At 38.8% G+C, this 11,142-nt stretch overlaps 1 pseudogene; it reads left to right on the plus strand.

Annotated features, from left to right (window-relative positions):
* Positions 1-8,332: 8,332 nt before the first annotated feature.
* LOC146396456 (destrin-like) lies at positions 8,333-9,149 on the plus strand (annotated as a pseudogene).
* The last annotated feature ends 1,993 nt before the right edge of the window (positions 9,150-11,142 follow it).

Below are 11,142 nucleotides of genomic sequence, written 5' to 3' on the forward strand. Positions count from 1 at the left end.
AAAAAAAAAGTATATTGAAAAGGGTAAGTATGAATCCTAAGGAAGTAGAAGGAAAGTAATAAAGGTAAGGCAAGTAAATATTTAAAGAAGCAACAAAACGAATATAAGACATTTTGTTCTTTTTTCTTCTTTTTTGGCCACATCCACGGCATATAGAAGTTCCAGGCCAGGGATAAAATCCAAGCCACAGCTGTCATCTATGCCACACCTGCAGCAACACCAGATCCTTAACCCACTTTGTCACAGTGGGAACTCCAAGAAAAACTGGTTCTTTGAAAAGACAGAATAGACAAAATTATAAGACCGAATTTAGAAAAAATAGACTATAAAATAAACGACCAGGGAGCTCCCCCTGTGATCCAATGGGATTGGCACTGTTTGGGGAGTGCTGGGACCAGGTTCATCCCCAGCCCAGCACAGTGAGTTAAAAATCTGGCATTGCCACAGCTGCAGCTTAGGTTGAGACTGCAGCTGGGACTTGATCCCTGGCCTGGGAGCTCTATATGGCATGGGGCTGCCAAAAATGAAAAACAAAACAAAACAAAAAAACATAAACGAATAGGGGAAAGTACTGGTAAAATACAGACTTTTCTAAAGTATAAAATAATAATAAGATGAAATTTTAGGCCAATAAATTTGAAGTCAGAAAAGATTTATTATTTCCTAGAAATTTTAATAAAATCCCCAAATAAATAGAAAAACAGTATATATAGACAGAGAGGTGATAGCTAGCTAGCTAGCTAGCTAGATCACTCATTATGAAAAAGGATTTTATGATCATGATATTAGGGACAAATTTATAATGAAAGAGATTAATCAAGATGAAAAAATATATGGAGTTCCTGTTGTGGCTCAGTAGGTTAAGAACCGAACTAGTATCCATGAAGATGCAGGTTCAATCCCTGGCCTCGCTCAGCGGGTTAAGAATCCAGCGTTGCCACAATCTGTGGTGTAGGTCACAGATGCAGCTCAGATCCCGAGTTGCTGTGGCTGTGGCATAGGACAGCAGCTGCAGCTCCAATTCGACCCCAAGCCTGGGAATTTCCATATGCCACAAGTGTGGCCATAAAAAAAGAAAAGAACGAAAAATATAAAATGAAAACTTACCTGTAAGTTAAAATATTATTCAAAAATGTTTTAAATTTGTAAAAAAAAAAAAATAGAAAAAGTTCTCTCTAGACATTACCTTGTGGCACAGCAGCTTGAGTATCCATCATGGAGCTGCAGCCTAGGAACTTGCATATGCTGTGGGCATGGCCAAAAATGTTCTTTCTAATACATAAAAAGGTAAACATTCCAGTGGAAAATAGAAAAGGTGTATCATAATTTACAAGAGTAGAACCTTTGAAATGGCCTTTGAATTTTGTTTTTAATCTACCCTTGGCTCACTAGTAACCAAAAGCATAAATCATGCACTCTCATCTAATGCTGGCTGGAGCTTAATTTGTTATATTTCTGGATAGCACTGTGAAAATACACAGAAAACCCTTAAAATATGTACATTCCTTAGATTCAACAATTCTAGTTCTGTAAAGTCATGGATTTGAGTAATAACTTATTTCTAGGGACATTCATGCTTATACTAGAGAAAATTTAGTAACAAAGTAAATATCTAACAACAGGAAAAGCTAAACTTTGCAACCATGAAAAGTGGTGCCCGAGTGGCAAAAAGACCAATAAACCAACAGAACAGAAAATGAAGACCAGAAATAGACTCAGACAGATCCAGCCACCTTACTTACAGCAGAGGCATCAGTAAATTCTGGGGGTGGAGGGGAGATGATCTTGCCAATGAACAGTGCTAGAGCAATTGAATAATTGTATGGAAAAATGAACTTTGATCTCCAGCCCACACCATGGACAAAAATTAGTTCTGATGGATCATAGACCTAAACGTAAAGCTATCAAGCTTCCAGAAGAAAACATAGACAAATGGCTACATGAGCTTGTAGTGAGTAAAACTTCCATAAGCAGGGCCCCAAAATCTTTAACCACAGAAGAAAAGGAATTGATAAAGTGGACTTAATTAGAGTTTACAACTTCTATTCATCCAAAGCACCACTTCGTAAAAATAGCATTTCACCAAAGAGGACACCCAACAGCTGGTAGGCACATGAAAGATGTTCAGCATCATTACTCATCAGGTACATAACACATTAAAACCACAGTGATGCCAGCCAAGACCCACCAGAATGGCTAAATTAAAAAGACCGAGAATGCCAACTGTTAGCAAGGATATGGAAGAAGTGGGACGCTCACACTTCTCTGCTGGGAGGATCAGTTGCTTCAACCACATTGGAAAAATGATTTGGCTATGAAAGTTAAACATACACCTCCCCCATGATGTGTGCCTAGGTACTCAAGAGAAATGAAAACACATGGCCACAAAAAGACTTGGACAAGTATGTTCACAGCCGCTTTGCTCATAACAGCTACCCAAAGGAAATAACCCAAGTGTCTGTCAACAGAAGAATGAATAAATTATGGTATATTTATACAGCAAAATACAAGAGAGCAGCAACGAAAAAGAATGAACCTTTGATAAATGGATGAATCTTTTAATAAAACAATGTTGAATGAAAAGAGCCAGATTCAAAAGTGTACTTTTTAAGAAATTATTCCACTAACGCAAATTTCAAGAAGAGGCAAAAATCAACTACAGTGAGAGTAGTCAGACTAGAGGAACCTGAGGGGGAACGCGGAAAAGGAAGGGACCCAAGGAAACCTATGGGCTTATGAAACGTTCTAAATACTGATAAGGTGGGGCAAATAGGAGTTCCCATCTTGGCTCAGTGGTTAACAAATCCGACTAGGAACCATAAGGTTGTGGTTCGATCCCTGGCCTTGCTCAGTGGGTTAAGGATCCATTGTTGCCATGAGCTGTGGTGTAGATCAAAGATGCAGCTTGGATCCGGAGTTGCTTTGGCTCTGGTGTAGGCTAGTGGCTGCAGCTCCAATTAGACCCCTAGCCTGCGAACCTCCATATGCTGCGCGAAGCGGCCCTAGAAAAGGCAAAAAGACCAAAAAAAAAAAAAAAAAAAAAAAAGGTGGGGCAAATAAATGACAAATACGTCAACATTTATTGAGATGTACACTTAAAATACATATAGTTTTCTGTATGTGAATTATACCTTAAAAACTTTTTAAAGAGATGTTGTACTAGAACAATTAATGATATGGGGAAATGTGAACATACATATATTAACTAAAGGTAAGTTTTATTCATGAATTTATCAATTCCACCAACATGTATGGGGCATCTACTGAATGCCAATCATTGACCAAGGAGACAGAGAATGATAGTGAAAAAAATGGAAAATGTGTCTGTCTTAGACAGCTTATATTCCAGTGCGGAGTTTTTTAAACAGTAAGTATATGCATAGTCTCACTTATGTGGAATCAAAAAAAAAAAAATTGAACTTACAGATACAGAAAACAGATTGGTAGTTTCCAGAGATGGGGACGGGGGAGGAACATAAAATAGGCGAAGGTGGTCAAAAGGTGCAAATTTCCAGTTGTAAGATAAATAAGTTTTGGGGATTATAATATATAGTATGGTTGATTATAGTTAACAATATTGTATTGTGTATTTGAAAGATGCTAAGAAAATAGATCTTAGAAGTCCTTATCACACACACACAAAAATGTAACTCTCCATGGTGACAGATATTAATTTATGGTAATCATTTTACAATGTATATATGTATCAAATTATATTTTACATACAATACGATAAAATGTTACGCCTCAGTGATAGCTCAATGAAAATCAAAATTTGCACAACAAACACATTGAGTTAATATGCATTACATATCAATAAAAATAGGGAAAAAAAGATCTTTGGTACTGAGTCTTATTAACATGATTGCTAAAGAAAATTTCAGTCTGCTCCATTTTTACCCCATCTTATATACAATCATGTGCAATAAACATTTTTTGAGTGCGTATGTGAAGGCATGATTGTCACTATATAAAATGTTTATATTTGCAAATAATAAAGATACATCTGTTTTCTGTCAAAACCCAAGTTATACTGACAATAATTATCAAGAAATGTTAACAAGTATTTAGGTAAGTTATTACAATTATTCAATTATCTGGAATGCTTATTTCATATCTATTTAAATTTTTTTAAATGAATTAGTCCATTGCAAAAAAAAGCAGTGAATACATAGAGTACAGTGCTTTGAAGTATGTGTACATGTGTGTGTATATATACACCCAATTTGCCAAGATTTGTTTAAAATAAGCATAGGACACAAAACAGGAAAAGTTTTGACAGTGGTATCTGTTTGGGGGATTACAAGTAATTTTTATTATTTTATCTTTGCTCTTATTTTCTACAATAATTGTATTTTCCTTTCATATGAGAGAAAATATTATCAACAAAACTCTGAATGTAGGCATCTTGGTTCTGTTTCTCAGCAGAGAGCAAGCCACAGTGTGCTTCTTAAGAATTGTAGCTTCTAAGTTTTGACAGCTGTGTAACACCTGGAGCAGCTACATACAACCTGAATGAATCTCTTTAAGGCAATTTATGTGAAAGTTATATAAAGAAAAGCAAGAGGACCAAAAAGGCGGCCAGGAAAAACTTTTTAATTGGCATCATGAAATGGTCTCTGCAGGGTTATTTGCTAAGCCAGGATCTTTCACTGAACATGAGGCCAAAGTTGTTAAATCAAAGCCTGGAAAGAATATGAATTGCAGGAGAGTGTTTGTCCAGCCTGCTAAATCATATCTGTGCCTCTTTCATGGACTTAAACAATATCCTTAGGAAAATTCATACAATTTGATTTCTCATTTATGAAACAAGAAGCATAATCTCTAGATTAGTTTTGCTGCAGTTCTCCACTGGGCTGTCACAAACCTAAACTATATTTCTACCTCAAGAGATCCACAGTAGGGCATGCACCCAGATCCCCAGTTACTGCAGTTTATTTCTTGCTTAAATGCTTTCGTGTGCCAGAACACAGAACTCTATGCTAAGGAAAATCATGATGTGCCAAGATGTTTGAAGTTAAATGAAGATTATTTAGAAATTTACAGCCTGTGACTAATCTGATCATTTGATACAGAACAATTAAGTGAGAAGTTAACCCTGGAGGTTAGTTAGATCTTGCTTATGTGCCTCATCATTTCTCTATATCCCAATTCATAGACACATTCGGCTACGTGAATCCACTTCACATTGCAAGCACTTTCTTTCAGAGCAAGTCATGCGTTCTATAAGAGTACTCCAGGTAACACTTTCTTGGGGGTTTAGGCAGTCTTTTTGATCCATTCAGGCCTTCAACTGATTGGATGAGCCCCACCCACATAGGGAGGGCCATCTGCTTTAGTCAGTCCATGATTCAAATGTTAATCACAGACACACCCAGAATAATGTTTGATCAAATGTCTAGGCCTCCTGTGACCTGTTCAAGTTGACACAATTAACCATCACAGAATATGTATGTCTCTGTGTGTGTGTGTGTGTGTGTGTGTGTGTGTATACATCTCTTAGCATTTGTCACTATAAAAGTAATACCCTTCTTTCTTTCTTTCTTTTTTTTTTTTTTTTTTTGTCTTTTTGCCATTTCTTGGGCCCTGCGCTCCTGTGGTATATGGAGTTCCCAGGCTAGAGGTCTAATGGGAGCTGTAGCCACTGGCCTATGCCAGAGCCACAGCAATGCCAGATCCAAGCCGAGTCTGCAACCTACACCACAGCTCACGGCAATGCCGATCCTTAACCCACTGAGCAAGGGCAGGGATTGAACCCACCACCTCATGATTCCTAGTCGGATTTGTTAACCACTGAGCCACGACGGGAACTCCACCCTTATTTCTTTATATTGTTTGTTTTCTATCTCTCCTAGTAAAATGTAAATTTCACTTCAGCAGGAGCACTGACCTGTATGATTATTGTTGTTTATTCAACAAGTAGAATAGTGCATAGACTATATTAAGCATTCAGTAAATATCTGATGAATAAAACATTGAACATACAGAAGGAAAAAAGATTGAAAATATTAATAATTTTATTGTTGATGTGCAAATGAGTCACTACAAGAAATCCAGAGGGACATCTTCTTGGCAACATTTTGTTCACAGTTAATCCAAATTTCCATGTGTATTTGGAAGGAAGAGACTTCATGAAAAATCTGTAATTCAAATATTTCTCAAGTTTGGAAAGGTTTTTCATGATGAAAAACATGGAAGCTTTCAAAATTAAAAATGAGCAAGTCCCGTTGTGGTGCAGCAGTTAATGAATCTGACTAGGAACCATGAGGTTGCGGTTCGATCTCTGGCCTTGCTCAGTGGGTTAAGGATCCGTTGCTGCCTTAAGCTGTGGTGTAGGTCGCACACGCAGCTCGGATCCCTCATTGCTGTGGCTCAGGTGTAGGCCAGCGGCTACAGCTCTGATTAGACCCCTAGTCTGGGAACCTCCGTATGCTGCAGGAGCAGCCCTAGAAAAGGCAAAAAAAAAGAACAAAAATAAAAACGGTAAGACAGGAGTTCCCGTTATGGCTCAGCATAAACAAATTTGACTACATCTGTGAGGATGCAGGTTCGATCCCTGGCCTTGCTCAGTGGCTTAAGGATCAGACATTAAACCATGAGCTATGGTGTAAGTCGCAGACACAGCTCTGATCTTGCGTTGCTGTGGCTGTGAGGTAAGCTGACATTTACAGATCCAATTCAACCCCTAGCTTGGGAACTTCCATATCCCACAGGTGCAACCCTAAAAAGAGAGAAAAAAAAAAATTATGAGACAAAAGGGTCGTTGTCAAAGGGCACCCAAACCAGCATTAACTCTGGCTAAGAATAGGATAATTTGTACATCAAAAATTTTTCTGAGGAGTTCCCTGATGGCCCAGCAGTTTGAGGATCTGGCATTGTCACTGCTGTGACTCAGGTCGCTGCTGTGGTATGTGTTCAATCCCTAGCCCAGGAACTTCCACATGCAAAAAATTTACTGAAAGCAATTTATTTATTTATTTATTTATTTATTTATTTATTTATCTTTTTACCATTTCTTGGGCCGCTCCTGCGGCATATGGAGGTTCCCAGGCTAGGGGTCTAATCGGAGCTGTAGCCGCGGCCTATGCCAGAGCCACAGCAACGCGGGGTCCCAGCTGCGTCTGCAACCCACACCACAGCTCAAGGCAACGCCGGATCGTTAACCCACTGAGCAAGGGCAGGGACCGAACCCACAACCTCATGGTTCCTAGTCGGATTCGTTAACCACTGAGCCATGACGGGAACTCCTGAAAGCAATTAATTTAAACACATTGTACTTATTTTTTAAATACTAATAGTTCATAGTGATAAGAAGGAAGAAAAGAAAAAGCTAAAGAAGGGTAACGTCAAAAACAAAAACAAAAATGTGACCCTTGAGATATAAGTAGAAAAACCAGGGCATCAACTTCTTATTCTGAAGATTTGCAAATAAAATACGTGGACTCATCACTTATCCTAATTTCAGGATAACCAAATTGCTTAGTTGATAAGGTAACATTCTTTTCAAAAAACATCCAGCTAGTGAATAAGGAAAAATAATCATTTTTAAATAATCATTTTGCAATCCCGAGTGAAATATTTGATTCAGTTAAGCATCATCAATGTGTGAAATGATTAAAGGAGAAACTGATGAGGAACTTACAAAGTAGGTATCAACCTATCACCCACTGAAACGAGTCATCAATCTTAGCATCAGTAAAGGTCAAACAAGCAGACATTTGTGTGCCTCCTGCTGTGATATAATACAAATCACACAGCATCACCTATGAAATGTTCTAGTCAAGAAAGCAGAAGCTAAAACTAATCCAACTCTAGACCTAACTTCCATTTACAGGAAATATGAGAGACAGGAACAAGTGACATGGCACCACCAGGAAAAACAGCCAAACCCAGAACATGGAACATTCTATAGGACCCAACTTCCGAAACAAGTAAGTACCCTGAAAAAAAATGTTGGAAGATTGTTTTGGATAGTTTTTAAAACTTAATAACACTAAACAACAAAAATCTGTAGACTCCTTTTTGGATCCTGATTCAGATGAACCAAATATAAAAATATTCTTGAGGAGTTCCCTCATGACACAGCAGGTTAAGGATCTGGTGCTGTCACTGCTGTGGCACAGGTTCAGTCCCTGGCCCAGAAATTTCCACATGCAGGGGAGTGACAAAAAAAAGAAAATAGTCTTGAGATAATTGAAGATATCTGATTGTAATTATGCTAGATATGGGCATCGCCTTGCAGCTTGATAGCTCAGTCCCATTGCTGTGAGGAGGACTCTGCAGACTCGGCTCTGGCCGGCTCCCTCTCCCACGTTCTGTGACCGCTGAGGCAAACATGGCTTCAGGAGTGCAAGTTGCTGATGAAGTATGCTGCATTGTTTATGACATGAAAGTTCAGAAGTGCTCCACACCAGAAGAAATCAAGAAAAGAAAGAAGGGGGAGTTCCCGTAGTGGCTCAGTGGTTAACGAATCCGACTAGGAAACATGAGGTTGCAGGTTCGATCCCTGGCCTTGCTCAGTGGGTTAAGGATCCGGTGTTGCAGTGAGTTGTGAGGTCCTGTGTTGCTGTGGCTGTGGTGTAGACTGGTGGCTACGCTCCAATTCAGCCCCTAGCCTGGGAACCTCCATATGCGGCCCTAGAAAAGACAAAAAAAAAAAAAAAAAAAAAGAGAGAAAGAAGGCTGTCGTTTTTTGTCTCAGTGCAGACAAAAAGTGCATCATTGTAAAGAAGGCAAAGAGATCTTAGTTGGAGATGTTGGTGTAAACATAACCGATCCTTTCAAGCATCTCGTGGGGATGCTTCCTGAGAAAGCTTGTCGCTCTCTATGCTTTGAATGATGCAAGCTTTGAAACCAAGAAGTCCAGAAAATGGAAATTGATGTTTTTTTCTGTGGGCACCAGAACTAGCACCTCTGAAAAGTAAAATGATCTATGCCAGCTCCAAGGACACAATCAAAAAGAATTTCAAGGCATAAAACACAAATGTCAAGCAAACGGGCCAGAAGACCTCAATCGGGCTTGTATTGCCGAAAAGCTAGGTGGATCCTTAATTGTAGCCTTTGAAGGATGGCCTGTGTAGATGATCATTCAGTGCCACAGATGGAAAGCTTCCGTGTTCAATGTTGTCCTCTTGCTATATAAGTAAAGCAAACACACGGAGGCAAGGGACTCCCTGAGGGGAGCTGTCTTGTCAGTTTGTTAGAGTAAACTAACTATTCTATGAACATGAGCCCACGGCCCTAAATCAATCTAAATTCTACATTTTTTTTTTTTTTGGTATGAAATTAAAGTCTTATTGGCCAAATGCCTATTTTGATGAGTCGGCTTGTAAATATTTTTGTTAAACTCATGATTTTTAATCATTTCAGTCATGTGGTTCCTAAAACAATGCAAGGCCATATGAAGAGAATTATTGCATCTTTGTTAACTTCAGCAGTTACTTTGTTTCTTTTGCTTAGAGAATTGGTCATAATCAATTATATTGGTCATATAATTTTGGCCCACGTTCTTGAGTCTCTGCTGGGCAACATGAATAATGGAAAATATTTCTCCTCACAACATGTAACAGCACTAATATACTAACTACAGTAAGATTAAATCAGGCCAGATTCTACCAGACATGGACACTGCCTTGAAACTGTGTATACTTAGAACCTGTGCTGAGCTTGCAAAGCACTATTTCAAGCACATAGTTCTTGCACTCTTTGCAGTGAGCTGCTTGCTCACTAGTCAGGAGGCTGCTGGGAGAGTGACCTTGCATCTTGGAAATCAGGAGAACATGCACTGTCTTGTACCAACTAATTGGAGTACATATTAGGGCTCCATTGTAATGTGCTTTATTAATGGAAATGGTAAGATAGTATATCAACAAGCTGGGGCACCTGTGCTATCTTTAATTTGTCTCCTTTGGAACTGTGTTTCTTCTGGTACAATAAGGTGTGGAAGAACGTTCTGTTTACTCTGGGGCCGGGGAGAACCTCTTTACCTTCCTAGAGCAGTTTGCCAACTGAATGTGACACGGGGACCAGGTATGGCGGGCGGCACCCACAGGAAGCCACTGCCTGATGACACTTGGAAATGATTGTCTTTAACATCACAGGCATAACACTCTGAACAATATAGAGATGCACCAACAGGTGAATTTAGAAGTAGCAGTACTGGCTTTATGTAATAAAGGAAGCATTTTTAACTTTAAAAAAAAATTATGCTAGATATGAATAATGTCATTGTAGTTAGGTAGGAAAATATCCATATTTGTAGATTCATTGAACTGTGGAAGGAAGAACGACCTGATGTATTTAAGCACATTTAGAATACTCAGGAGAAGAGAAAACTAGATTACGCCAATAAGGCAAAAATCACAGTAATTATTGAATATATATAATATGTGTATGTGGTTTATCATTCTCTCCATTTTGCATGTGTTTAAATTTTCATTTAAAAATTTGAAAGAATGGGTTGGCCTAATTAATTCTAATGAATGAGAGTTTACTGTAAGTTATAATTAAATCATCCATTCAACCAACTTATGCTACAACAACGCCCCAAAATATTAATTCATTCAAGTAGAGGGAAAAAATATAGCATTAAGATTTTGGGAGTTCCTGTCATGGCCCAGCAGTTAATGAATCTGACTAGCACCCATGAGAACAGGGTTCAACCCTGGCCTTGCTCAGTGGGTTAGGGAACTGGCATTGCTGTGAGCTATGGTGTGGGTCACAGACACAGCTTGGATCCTGTGTTGCTGTGGTGTAGGCCAGCAGCTGCAACTCCAATTCGACCCCTAGTCTGCGAACTTCCATATGCTGTGGGTACAGCCCTAAAATGACAAAAAAAAAAAAAAAAAAAAAAAAATGAATAAAAGGATATTTAACCTTAAGAAGTTCCCATTGTAGCTCAGCAGGTTAAGAACCCAACATAGTGTCTGCGAGGATGCGGGTTCCATCCCTTGCCTTGCTCAGTGGGTTAAGGATTCTAAGCTCTGGCTCAGATCCAGCATTGCTGTGGCTGTGGTGTAGGCCAGCAGCTACAGCTCTGATTTGACCCCTAACTCAGGAACTTCCATATGCAGCAGGTGTGACCATAAAAAGACAAAAAAAAAAGAGATATTTAACCTTAAAACAAGTATTTTGGAGGTTTGA

Source organism: Sus scrofa, chromosome 14, assembly GCF_054392235.1.
Source record: "Sus scrofa isolate SSC_HxYL_T2T_F1_AM1 chromosome 14, Sscrofa_HxYL_maternal_Yorkshire_Landrace_v2.0, whole genome shotgun sequence".
In the NCBI taxonomy this organism is placed as follows: domain Eukaryota; kingdom Metazoa; phylum Chordata; class Mammalia; order Artiodactyla; family Suidae; genus Sus; species Sus scrofa.